The sequence below is a fragment of the Orcinus orca genome, chromosome 4, assembly GCF_937001465.1.
Source record: "Orcinus orca chromosome 4, mOrcOrc1.1, whole genome shotgun sequence".
Classification (NCBI taxonomy): Eukaryota; Metazoa; Chordata; class Mammalia; order Artiodactyla; family Delphinidae; genus Orcinus; species Orcinus orca.
Window position 1 is genome coordinate 120,766,551 of NC_064562.1, and position 14,744 is coordinate 120,781,294.

Genomic DNA, 14,744 nt, shown 5'->3' on the forward strand with positions numbered 1-14,744 from the left:
CCTTGTACTTGATGGAGGATCACTGAAGGGTTTGGAGAGGAATGACAGAGTCAGATCTGCATTTTACAAAGGTGATTCTGTTGCCAGTGTGGAAAACTAGTTGGGCTGGGGCAGGGGTGAGCAGCAAGATTGGAGGCAGTGAGACCAAATCGGAGTCTACTGCAACAGTCCAGATGAGGAATCACAAAGGCTTTGAACTAGGTTAGCACTCAAGGGGACAGAGAGAAATAGGCCAATTCAAAAGATTCACTACAGCAGGTCTTTGACAGTCACAAAGAAATTGTCCCTGCAAATTCCCAATGAATGAATATGGCGGTGTCTACAGAAGTGCCTGGCTTTCTCCCAAATAACTTTCCATTTCCATTTCAAGATTCTTGTCCTGTGCCAGTCTAAATACCATAATGACTTTTAATTTTTTATTGAATCTTTCCCTTCCAGTTGAGCAGTTTCTGCACTCCAACTGGAATGCCCATAGCAATCCTTTCACAATGATAGTTAGTTTATCTGAACTGCTGCCAAATATGACATTCTACTCTTTATCCAAATGATTTTCTTAGACTATTTTCTCTTTTTCTTCACCTCTATCTACTCATTAGCAATAACTAGTAAGTATAAAGTTCTTACAGAATCATATTTCATAAAAAATAAAGTTTTGTTTTTGTTACTGCATCTGCTAGGACAAATAAGAAATCACGAAGCTGAGGATGAAAGCAGAATAGGTTTGGGGATAGGAGCAGTGACTCACATCTACATATTAGGTTCACAACACCTTCCATTAAATTTTGCCCCAGGATGTAATGAAATAATGCTTGTAAAGCAGTTGGTACAGTATCTGGGACAGAGGAAGCATTCAGAAAGTGTTTAGAAAAACAATTTAATCTAAAGTCATGCAACTAATTAATTTTTTTCAGTTAATGGGTATGAACCTCTACCTCAGGCCAGACAGATTTTAAATTCAATTTCAGAATACATGCAAATGAACAAAAATAAGGGTTTTGATACACCGGCATCAAAAAGCATATGTTAAAAATAATATAGTGTACCAGTAAATAAGGATGCCCAAGATCATTGTTAAGTGGAGAAAGTGAATTGAATATATAGCATGATCTTATTTGTGTAAAAAAATATAAAAATTTTGTCTCCAGAAAATATCAAATTTTGCAACTCCTAAAATATCTCCTTACATTTTCAGAATAAAGTGATGAAAAAGTTCAAAATTGTTTTAGGCAAAATACTCATGTGTTATTTTCAAGATAACATGGTTTATATTGCCCTACAACATTTTTGGAGACTTTTGCTGGCAATACAAGTTCTCATGCTGAGAGTGGCTAAGGATGATGTGAAGTGATTTCTCAGTTGCTATTGAGGTGTTTTTAGGTCCATGTTCTATAAACACATGTATTTATCTAATGCTGGTCTTGTTTCTTATTTTGTAATCTTTTAAGAGTTTATGTGTCTGTCAAATGACATTTAATGTCACTGGGATTCATGCAAATTGAAGCCTTTACACCTGGTATAAAAATAGAGGTTATCACATACAATGAAAAAATGTGAATGGGTCATCTCTCTGAGGAGCTGCTTCACCAGAGGAAAAGCATCAGAACAATGTTGTTAATATTTAAAAGCCAAGTTTGAAACAGCCCTCAGTAAGACAGAGATGATTTGGGGCAAGAATTCCTTAAGATACAAATGAACATAACTGAGAGTGGTACAGCTAAGGTCTTGCTACTGAAAATATGGGCTTCTGAACAGCAGCAGCAGCATCATTTTGGAGCTTGTAAGACACAGAATCTCAGGCCCTACCCCAGACCAACTGAATCAGAATCTGCATTTTAACAAGATCACCAGGTGATTTGTAAGCACATTAGCCTTTGAGGAGGACTGAGCTTAAATCAGTTAATTTTGTTTGGTCATTGTCATTAACGTTCTTTTTCATGAAAAAACACTTTATATATTCATTTTTCTATAAATTGTTTTTATTATTCATATTACTCCAGCATAACTATTCTATCTTAATGACTTGAATATATAATTCTGATGCTGTTGTTTTTCTTACAAAAAATTCATTTGTATTTTTTTTAATGGCCCACTTTTAGGAAAGTAATCATCACTTCAATTGAGAAGAAAATACTGTAATTGATGGACTTTAAAAGGAACCCAAGAGTAGTACAAACCACAAAATCAAAGACTTACTGGGAGGCAGAGTTGACATGACTGAGTGAAACTAGTTATGGAGGTGAGTGGAGAGGAATTTCAAAGAGTAGCCCCTGGATTTCTAGCTTGGGCAAGTGGATGGAGGCTGGAACCTGTTCACCAATGGAAGATGTATGGTTTTGGAAGAAAAAAAACATGTGTTCAATTTCTGGACATGCGGGGCTTTGTGCTTTTTCCAGTTGGAGATGTCTCAGAGGGAGCTGGATACACAAGTCAGGCTCAGGAAAAAAGTGTGAGTTGATAAGGTAGTGGGCCACTTAGGCAAGGCCCAGGGCAGTATCCTCCAGCATCAGGATTAAGGTCTGGTACCTTCACTCTATCTCTATCCAATGCTATCCATTTAATAACCAGGGTGACCTCTGATATCCTACACAATGTTTGTGTAATCCTGAACATGTCAGTGAGATGTGATGTATCCACCATGAAACCATATTATCTTTACTCCTCAGCAGTGGAGGGACCTCTAAGTCCATCTTATGAAAGCTACCTGGGGCAATTTTAGGAAGTCTGCACCAGTGTAGACTGGATCCAGGCAGGACAAATACAGGTTCCTGATGTGAGCCTAAACTAGGTTGAAGACTGGACTTCTCCCCCGCCGAGATTCTGCAGCCTAAAACCAGAGGTGGCCACAGCCACTTCACTGACATGTGCAAGATGTACATTTCTCATAACTTGTGCATCATGGTTTTCTTTGAGACATTTCCTGACAACTGCACTGGTACCCTTGTTTCTGAAATAAATACCGACCTTAGACTAAAGCAGAATTTAGCCCTGAAAGGTAAAGTGTGAAAGCTGCTAGTGAGAAAAGGAGGAAATGTATTAAGTAATGTCTTCCACGAGTATGAAATCATTAAAATATCTTTCAGAGAGAAGTTAACTTTTTTCTTCATTTAATTATATTTTTTGGTTTCTAAAACCTGCAAGGAAAGGCATTGCTTTAATTTGGTACAATAATAAATTCAAATCATTTCAAAGAGAAACTATTCAGTGTGTTTGGGTTTTGAATTTTTCAAAAAGTTCCCTGATATACAATATCAAGTACAGAACTCAAGTTTATTGGGATAATTTTTCTTTTATAAATAGCACCACCTCTGGACAAAACAACTGCTGCAGGTGCAGAAGAAAAAGTGCATTCATACCCATTTCATAATGTTTCTTTAACTGAAGGGGTTATTTAAATTCTAAAAAGAGGCAACCTGATTTTAGCAGGAATGAAATAGCACATCTCAGGTAGGAGCTTGTGTTTCAGCTGAGCTTGGCTATCTGGGAGACTGAATGCTTGTTTCTGCATGGGGGATACTTTTCTCAGAGTCAGAGAAGAGGTGCTTGTGAAAGGTAAATACCATTTCAGTGTTAAAGCAAGGAGCTTTCATTTGGGCCCAATGTCTTGCCTCAGATGCTCTATAATTTCATCAAAATCAATGTGGGAGGAGAAAACAATTTAACAAAAAATTTAGTCAGTGGCTACATGTCTTTTACATAAACTCAAGGAAAGATTTAGTCATTCTGCCAGGTAGCTTTTAAGTAGCCATATACTTCTAGTAAACATATATGGGAAACTCAAATGAGACCACAGAGATGGGAGGTGGGATGTGAACATTCACCAGGCTGGAAGAACTTGATCACAATAACACCAGCTGCTCGGGCAGCTCTTTCTCATAGTGGCCACTTTGGTCAAGAAAGAAACTTTTCATAGATCTCACATAATTAATGATTCTGTGAGCTTCCTTCTCTGATGACAGGTGCAGCAAAATACGATTTCAAAGATTAAGTGGAGGAGATTTTACGGCCCTTGCCTATCAGCTGTGTTTATTTCACAGACTCCATTTATTGAGCTACTTGTCAGGCACTGTTCTATATCCTTCACATACATTATCTCATTTGATCCTCAAGTTTCATTTCTAGAGATGTCTATCATTTTCTCTTTACTCCTACACACTTATCATCACATTTCAGGAAGGGGTTGGTTTTCATATGACAAGATCCTGATCCACTAGGTCACACTGGACTAGACCAGAGCCCAACACCTGACAGTAGGTAGACTGTGCCAATCTAATTCATACTGTTAGAAATTTGCAGTTGGATATAGATAAACGAGGTTGGTCTCTGTTGAACATTGGAACAGACAAATGTCTGATGGAGAGGCCATGCTGGATCCATTTGCAAGTCTTTGGGGAGAATGAAGAATGATGCAGATGAAGACTGTTTGGTCTTGAGAGAGACTGACTGACTCAGAACTCCCGTGGTGCCTGGCTATGTTTCAGTTCCTGGATTCATTTGCTTATGAGGTCCGCCATACTTCCTGTCCTGTCTTTGGTTCATGAGACAGCCTGGATCCTTACAATTATTTCTCCTTTCTTAAATTACCTTGAGTAGATTTCATTCCATGCAACACAGGGGTCTCTAAGAGAGTATTCTTATCCCCATTTTGTTGAGACTCAGAGAGTTTAAGCAAGATGTTGCCCATGATGATACAGATAGTAAAAAGTGGAATTCAAGCCTAAGTCCATGTGACTCCAAAGTTTGTGCTTTTCACCACTAGATTAATTTAGATCTAACCATTTCAGCATACATTGTGGACTGAATCTGAATCTACTAAGCTAGAATCTTTGTGATTTCAGGAGTTATTGCTGTGTCTTCTTAAAGTTTAATATGCAAAAACAAATGCTCATTGGAGACGGACAGGCATAGAGGGCCCATATTTTCATCTACATCATTAAGTCAAGGGAAGTGAAACTTCCTGCTTTCTAGCTGAATTGGCCATCTCTCAAGCACTCTAATTCTAATTGCTTTTGCAGAACATATATATCTCCAGTAAGTTAGACCCATCTCTTCTCAAGAAAAGGTTTCGTTTTCTGGTCTGGTCAATTTTCTATGCACAATTTATCACCACTAGACATCCTTATTGTTTAGCTTCGTGGACTATTCCCCAGAAGACATTGACATGTATTTTTTCTCTTCTTAACTAGCCATGAACCCAGAGTTACTTGTGTAACTTCTGCACAGCCCGGCTTCAGAGTTTAGCTATTAGCCCTCCTTTATGGAGAAAGAAATCTCACTTAAGGGATCCTATAACCCTGTCTGAGCTCCCTCTGCTCCCTTCCTGGGCTGAGAGGCCTCCCCACTCTATCACCCCATATAACTGCTTGGCTCGCAAGAATCTGGATTTCTGCCACTCTTTGATTCAGTGATTACGTGCATGGTTTAGGTTAAGAGGTTTTTATTGTTGTTCAAGCAGAAAACCATCACTTGCTACAAATCCATCAAATTTGGTTACTTTAAATTTGTTACACTCATAATATTATAACGTCAACAAGAATTTTAAAAAATCATCCAGATGCCCACCACTCTAGTAAATCACCCTCCTCAGTTTGTCTACGTAAAAAAAAAAAAAAGTACAAAAAATGTGTTCTGTTTGTACACATGGATACTTTTTACCTAGTTTTAATCATAACAGATGCTACTTTGTATTTAGTTTCCCTTCACCTAACTTGTCAGGAAGCACTTTTCTGTACTGCTAATTTGTAAAACTATCATTTGAGAGGCCACATCACCTGTGTTAGATGGTAAAAACTTTTAGTTTTTTCAGTTACTTCTTTAAACAATTCTCAATCTGGTAACTACTTAGCTTTTAGGTGACAAGCTCAGGGTCACCCCCCTTAACATGAGTGCTGACAAGCACTGACCATATGCAAGCAAAAACCCAACTGAAAGCAGGAGAGCCGATTCCAGGATATTATCAGCTTTTCATTTGCCTGGTAGGGGGTAAATATGCACCCATCACTTCCTTGGCAAAGGATTTTGGGAGTTTTCTTCATACTTACTTTAGGGTCCCAAAACAACAGATAAAGAAGCTGGGGATGAAGGCAATGAGGCCTTTTGTCCCGAGGGCAATGCAGGTCAGTAGGAGACATGCAGTTCCAATGGTAACTCATAATTTCCATGTGCACTTAAAGTTGTGTGCCCCTGTCTTCTGTCCAGATAGGTCCCAGATGTGTTACAGAGAAATCTAAGATGGAGCTTTCTCCCTTCTGCCCACAGCTAAGACTCAGAGAGATCTGAGATACCTCTGGAACTATTAGTGGACATCCTTGGATTTTTCTCATCTAGACCATCACTCAGTGTTGCTAGAAGGCTTGTGTGCCTCTTTCGGCTAGTGGAAAAAACACAGTGATTTAGGCCTGTAGAAATGTAAATATGGGCAAGCAAAGCCCTACTAATGATCCTAACACACTCACACACACACACACACACACACACACACACTTTTCAAAACAAATCAGTTAACCTCCTGGTCAAACACACAGACATAGAACCACATAATAGCACGAAAAACAAAAGGAGGAAAAAAAGAGGTATCCTATGTTTCTCAATGTGCTTAAGCTGATCATCCCTTGGCCTTACGTGTATAAGGGGATTCACACTTATTTTAAGTCAAGTCTCAGTGTTTAAAAAGGAAGAAAATTTGCTCCTCGGTTACTCAGTTGCCAAAAGCGCCAGTGTACTCAATGCACCTGTGCTGGGTCTTTCTTGATTCTCAGAGAAGCCTGTCTCTGATCAGCTCCACTCTTCTGGGTCATAATTTCTTCCACCTGGGGACTGCTCCCTTCCGTGAAGCTCTCCATCCTGAAGCAGGCTGAAATACCCCTCTTCTCCTGCCTTTTATAGTGGCCACAGTAATGTCACTGTCAGCTGTTTCTGAGCTGATTCCTAAGCTCAAGACTAAGTAACTCAGCCCTAATCAGTAACCTTGCCATTAAAGATCAGATCATTTTGAACCATAACCAACGTAGATTTAATTCAGTCAATCCATTTACCCAACAATTCTAAATTAAATACGGACATACTCAACATGTGTGCTAAGAAGATTTATAAAGGAGGAAACATTATTTGCCGAGCTTCAAAAAGGTTTGAACTTAGAGATTTCATTATAGATAATCTGTTGAGAATGGTAGACATCTTTAAAGTTACCAGTGGTAACTCAAAAAAATTAAATTTTAATTAAAAACTTAAAATTAAAAACTAAGGTCAGGGCTTCCCTGGTGGCGCAGTGGTTGAGAATCTGCCTGCCAATGCAGGGGACACGGGTTCGAGCCCTGGTCTGGGAAGATCCCACATGCCGCGGAGCAACTAGGCCCGTGAGCCACAACTACTGAGCCTGCGCATCTGGAGCCTGTGCTCTGCAACAAGAGAGGCCACGACAGTGAGAGGCCCGCGCACCGCGATGAAGAGTGGCCCTCGCTTGCCACAACTAGAGAAAGCCCTCGCACAGAAATGAAGATCCAACACAGCCAAAAATAAATAAATAAAATAAAAATTAAAAAAAAAAAAAAAAAAAAAAACTAAGGTCAGTGACCACTCCTCCAATCTCATTCTCCTTGACCACTCTGTAGCCTTTGATGAGGCTGTCCATCTATCCCTCCCCATCCCTGCCCTGGTTCCTGTGGCTACCACAATTCTAGGTTAGCTTTGCACTCATTTCTTGCACTGCACCTTTACTGTTCCCTTCATGGTTTCTTCTCATTTCCTCAGGAGTTCATTCACTATAAATACCTGCAATTATCACCTACATGTGGCTTCTTGGGATTGGTGGGAGTAGCAAATATTAGACACCTAACTTGAACTAGCATAAAAATGTAAAATATATTTAAGGATCCCAGGCAATAATGAAGCTGAGCCTCAGGAACACCTGGTATTAGGGACTCAAAACATGTGGCTTTTTTGTTTCTTTTGCCTATTTTGTTTTCTTTTTTTTTTTCTATCTCATTTTCCTTTGTGCAGATTGAATTTACATCTCTTTCATTGCAGAGACCAGGAAGACTGGGCTGTAATGTCTCGGTCTCAGTCCCAAATCTCTAAGAAAGGATCTTGCTTGGCTCAGCTTAGGCTTGGGTCTTGAATAAATCAATTTTGACTGTGGGTCCAGTCAAGGGAAAGGGTCAAGTGCTCACCTAGGGTTGATCGACTATGACTAAGTGGTCGTAAGAACATGTTAGCTCTAATCGTCACCTCCAGACTTAACCTCTTACCTGAGCACATAAAGATTTGCTCAATATCGTCACATGCTGCCACCTCAAATTTAACAAGCCCCAAACTCATCATACCCCACCCAAATGATACGACACCCTCACCTCAACCTTTACTCTGGGTGAGTGCATGGTACCAGCATTCTTTCAGCATCCTTAGCCGAAACCTTGTATCATCCTTTCTCAACTCTTTCTCTTCTGTGTGCAGTCATCAATTTATATAATAGTAATAGTTAGTATTTAGTGGGCATTTACTGTGTGCCACTAAATGGCATCTACATTATTGCATTTAATTCTCAAACCCATGAGGTAGATGCTATGGATAAAACCATTTCATAGGAAAAGGAGACAGAGGCTCAAAAAAATTAAGTAACTTGCCCAAGTTCACACAGCAAACCAAGTAATGGCCCTAGGAAGCAAGTTTCTGTTTGATTTCAGAGCTTTTAACAACCAGACCATACTATCTGATTGCTTCTGAAACATGTTTGTTACTTAATATCCCTGATACCTCATATCCTGCAAATTCCTCTCCAGTCACTTTGTGCATCCACACGAACAGCCCTGGCACTTCCCTTCCCCTTCAGCTGCCCAGGGTTCTGAAACTCCCCTGGGAAGCTGGAGTCACGTGTGAGAAACCCACACTATCAGCGCTTCCAGGGTTACGTTCCTTGACAGCTGTATTTTAAAATCTCTGTAGTTGTTCAGTTTGTTTTGTTTTTTAGCAGTTAAGTGTATTAGCTTGTTTTATTTTCCCTTTAAATCATGCATTCCTTTGTATCTTCTGTGTTTTTCATGACTCACTAGACACCTACAAAAATTCCAAAGCATAAAATGCTTCTGATGGACATAACTAACTACTGATCGTTGGCCTAAGCTATGGATGTCACCTTCTCCTTGACTGGATGTCCCTCACCTTAAGACTTCTGTTACTATTTCTAGGGGAAAGTTTTCCCCATACTGTGCCTCAATTTTCTAGAACACCACTTTTCTGGAAATGTGACTCAGGTAAACCTCACAAATCTTGTGCAAGTCCATTTCCCTTGGAACAGGCAATATTGATCTCCCTTCACACACAACCTTCTATTGTCCAATGTTGAATTTCCACTACTTATGGTAGGCAGACTTTAAAATGGTAGCTAATAATCCTTGCCTCCTGGTATCCACTCTTATGTTTAGTCCCTTCCCTCACGTGTAGGCTAAACCTGGTGACTTACTTCTAACCAACAGAATACAGCATGATGATGCAATGTCACTCCCATGATTAGCTCATGGAATATTGTGACTGCCATCTTGCTGGGAGACTCTATTTCCTTCTTGGCTTGGGCACTTTGATGAAGCAGGCTGCCATGTTGGAGAGGCCCCATGCCAATAGCCAGCAAGAAACTGACCATATTCTCTGTGACAGTACAAAGCCACAGGGGCACCCATCACCTGATGATAACCTTATTTCTTTGTATGTGAAGTTGTTTTACTCCTATTTTCACAAATTACAGGAAGATGTTTTTTTTTGTTTGCTTGTTTTTTTGTGGTACGTGGGCCTCTCACTGTTGTGGCCTCTCCCGTTACGGAGCACAGGCTCCGGACGCGCAGGCTCAGCGGCCATGGCTCACGGGCCCAGCCGCTCCGCGTTATGTGGGATCTTCCCGGACCGGGGCACGAACCCGTGTCCCCTGCATCGGCAGGCGGACTCTCAACCACTGCGCCACCAGGGAAGCCAAGATAATTGTTTTTGTGAACTATTTTCTTGGGAACAGAATTTTTACACTGATCCTATCATCAAAGATTTATGTCCTATGTAAAGCAATTGCCAAATTTCCGCTTGTGAAGACCATAAACAAAGACTCATTTTTTCTCCCTTTTTTCTCCAAGAGGCACTGCCTAAACCCTACTCATGGATGCACACACACAGTCAAGTATAATCATGTTTGCCAGTTAGATCGTCCCTCCAAGGGGAGAAAAGAAGGTAGAAAGCCAAATGCCATCTGAGTATAAACAGTACCTCCTTTTCCCAAGAAATAAGTCCTAATCTAACTTGAAATTACATTATAAAATGGATAATTTTTCATGTACACGTAGGTATCAGCACATAATCCTTTGTCACAGTCCTCCCAAGTGTCCAACCCAGAGGCCAACTCTCAACACTCCTCACATAATATGTTCCTTGTAATCAATTGCAAAAAGCTTTCATGGGATGGACAGTTGCTTAGAGAGGGTGAATCCCTGCCACAGAGGATTTGGCCAACATCAAGTCCAGCTCTCACACCACCTGTTTTATCTGGAATTCTGTCTCTGTTTTAAATCTTTCATTCAGTGCACATTGGAAAAAAGCACTAAGGAGTGGCAAACCTAATTTGTTGCACTTTTTGTTTTCCACCACGGCGAAAACATCCACCCAAACAGATGCTAGCAAATACAAAGACAGTATTTTTAATAGCATAGATGGTTTGTGTTCTTCCCACTTGCTCAACATACTAACAAGTCATGAAAAACTTAAGATTGATCCACATTTTCATTGTCTAACATAAGCATTAAGGGGAAGACAGCCACAGATTTGCATTCATCTCCTTCCTGTTCCCAGCATGGGATGCTGAGAGCCGCAGCATTGAAACACGCCAAAGATGAGCAAAAAGTATATTGTCAGACCCACACACAAAAGTTAAACACAATTTTGCCCAAAAAAGTTGTTGTAAGTCAATCACAAGTAAAATGTTAAGCCATACACTGTATTCTAGGACTTACATTTGATCTTTAATTCATAGTTATACTTACAAGAAATATTACCAGGTTGGGCAGTGGTAAATATCAAATTGTGGATGGAGAGCCTGCCAAGAAGTTCTATTACAAAAAGGAAATCTCCATATAAAGAATACTGTTTTGTATTATAACCATAAACATTTTAAAGAGCTAATAGTTGGGGAAAAATTTACACCAAAGTGTTGCACAATGATGCATATTGCCAACTACAAATTGGCATCTGCCATCTACCTCTACAAGGATCAAATTATGAGCTGCTGCAGCCACTGACCTTCAACACCCCCTGAGAGGAGTTCAGGGTGGAGATCAGGAATGAGGCCTTCTGTGCTCTGGGAAGAACTGGCAGAACAGGTCTTCAGAGAGTTAGGTAGTTTCAGGAGAAGATTTTATAAGCCCAGTTCTTGCATCTCCTCGTATCTAGAAAAGCAGCAAAATCATTAACGGTGACATCTGCTCCTCGCGGCTAGCAGCAAGGCTCTGCCAACATGTGTGCTTGACTGCACATACCCTCCCCTTCACTAAAATCATAGATAATGCTGACCTTCCCCCCTGCCTCTTTGGAGCAATTTCCCAGAGCCATCTGAAATGCTGTCTCTTGGGCTATAGTCCTCATTTTGCTCCAGACAAAACTTAACTCACAACTCTCACATTGAGCTTTTTGTTTTTTTTCAGTTGACAGTATCTTCATTTCCACAGTCACACAATTATTTTCCAATGCATACCACAGAAAGGGGGCAAAAATTACCTTTCTACTCTAAAGACCACAAAGTACACAGGAAAGCATGACAAAAAACAAAAGCAAAAACAAAACAACAAGTTTGGATTCAGAAGATCTAGTTTCAGGTCAGTCTCCCTTACTCAGTAGCTGCGTGGCTTTAGCAGTTAACCTCTCTGGGCCCTCCTTGCCTCAACTTACATGCAAGGTTCTTTCCAGTTCAAAACGTTCTATATTCTAAATCCCCCTTCAGATTCAGAAAAGCAACCTACAGTCTATACCTATTGTGCTTTTGGTTGATTTCTGAATTACAGAAAATCTATTTGTAAGTGGTTAGGTATATTCTATAGATAATACGAATACTACTGTAAATTATATTTATAGGACTTTTAAGGGGCAGAAGGATCGAGGCTGGGGTGGATACTGGTAAAAATCAAATTATAGTTTGAAAGCCTACCAAGAACTTCTAAAATCTTCAAATTGTTCTTAAAAATGAAATAAAAGGAGAAATCAAGAGGAGTGACATTTGATATTGTGGGAAGAGTAGGAAAAGCTAACTTTTCTGTGAGAAAATATTCCCTGAAATACAGTATTTTAGAGTAAGTGGAGTTTTAGGGTTTTTTTTTTTTTCAATGAGTTTATCAACTGAACTATTTATATTAGATCAACATGGATTACATTTTTCTCCTTTCTCACTGCATACTAATCTTATTTGTTCTACCACTCTTGAGATTATTCAGGTTTTCTATCCTGGTGCTTCTTGTGGTGTTCCTAATCTGAAAACCAAAATATGTTATGTCTACTTTCAAGTTCAGAAGATCAAGTTTCAAACATGGAAGTTATTATCAATGATTAAACCAAAAACCCATGAAGAAGCCACTGTGGGACAAGAATTTTGGCCTTCGAGCACTGAGTCTATTTTTATTTTGAACTATTCCACGTTTATTTTTGCCTCGTACTCCATAAAAGAGCAGCAGTAAACATGTGATGATCAGCCTTAGTATTTTCACAATTAAGGTATTGTTTTTTATATAAGTTGAACTTTTTTCCCCTGGGACATCAGAGGAATCTCATGTAAGAACTCTCAAGATGCCTTAAATACAAATAATAGATAATATCCTTCCCAGAGAATCTTACTTCCTGGATATCCTTTAGATTCACTTGGGAACATAAAAATGGGTAACACTAATCATTTCTTTGGAAAGCACAAAATATTCTAGGCTACATTAAAAAGTATATGGAATTCATAACAAGTGAAGTTTCAGTTTTTTGTTGTTTTGTTTCGTTTTTTTACACTAGAGAGATGTTCACTATATCCATTTGAGGGCTCCACAGCAAACAAACAAAAAACAACCCAGTAAAATAGAAGGGTTTTCAAGAAAAGTATCAACGATGAGTAGAATTTTAGGAAGCAAGAATTACGCAGCTTGCAAAAAAAGAAAAAAAGAAAAAAAGACATTTAATACTTAATTTTATTCCTTAAGATTTATGAGGAGTTTTCTGAGTACAGTGATCAGGTCCATACACATTAAAAATTAAGTAAGTTAAATTAAAAGCACTGGTATGTAGGCTAGATATGTTAAAACTCCTCTTTTGGATATCCCTAAAAGGAATAGATTCTTATCTTTCAAAGATCTTACATGGCTTTGGAATAGAGCAGAGATACCCTCAAAATGCTTCCCATGCAGTGATAGGACACTGTCTTCAGATGCAGAAGTCCTGCGATTTCCAGGAACCTCTAAACTTCAGTTAATGTAATAAGTAAAATACAAAGAATATCTGTCTTCCTCACAGGATGTAGTATCAATTTACTACAACCAACATGAATTGTTAATGTGTAAAACAATAATGCTAAAATTGTCATGACACGGTCTCCGCTCTCAGTGAGTTTATAATCCAGTAGTAGAGGCAATATGAACAATTCTAATATAAGTTGTAGTGACCGAAATTCTGTAATGGAGGAATAAATCAATAGTGCTATACCCTCTCCCCGAGGAGAAAATGATTGATTTCAACGTGAAGAGTGGGAAAGGTTTCACAGACAAGGCAGCATTTGAGCTGAACTTGGAGGATAAGAAAGAGTGCAAGAAGCAATGAGATACAGTGGAAAGGGCATCAGTCTTGGAGCCGACAGCCCGAGTTCTGCTCCACACCTGCCTGCATCACTCACTGCAAGCCTGCAGGCATCTCCGGCACGAGGAGGGCCCCGAGCACGGGGCTCTGCCTGCCTTGCTGTTTGTTTAGGCAGGAAAGAACAGCAAAGTCTACTTGCAGATTCCACTGGGGGCTGAGCTGTTTTTGTCCACCCGTGCATAGCAGTGCTCTTCTGGCCTGAATCCTAGTATTCATGTTCTACTCCCCGGATGGTGAGAACCCTTGCTTTAGGATGGTAATCCCTGATCTTGCCAACTGCTAAATCCTCCTAGTCAAGGACCACAGACGCACATCTACCATCCAGTTTTAGCCGCTTTAATTGGATAAACTCATTGTTTGGCATTCTTCCATGATTTCTTTTAAAACTGTACTGGTTGTACTATTTTATCCATTTTTCATTTAAGGTGTTAACTTTAAAAAATGTATCTTTCATTTTCTACTTTTAACAGAGAACAGGAAGCAGTAATAAGGGAGCATAACAAGGATAGTCCTATAGCTAGTCCTGCCTCAAACCAGGAAAATTAGTAGAGCTACCCCATGCATCCCTGGTTAGCTCTGCGTGAATATTTTCAGGGCCCAGGTTTCGAGTTTTGAATGTGGGCTAATCTCTTTAAACTTGGATCCAGCCTCCAGGATCCAAATTTTGCATCTGAAAATAAGGATATTATATAAATTAATAAAAACATCAAGATCCAGTAGATAAATAGGCAAAGAAAATAAAGAGAACATTCATAAAAGATACTATAACTAGTAAAAACGTAGGGAAACAGTTAATAATACAATTAACTGTTATGTATATATATAATTAACTATTATAGTAATAACAACAAAATATCCTATCCTAGGAAGGATAGGAAAGAAGAAACTAAGTCTCACATATT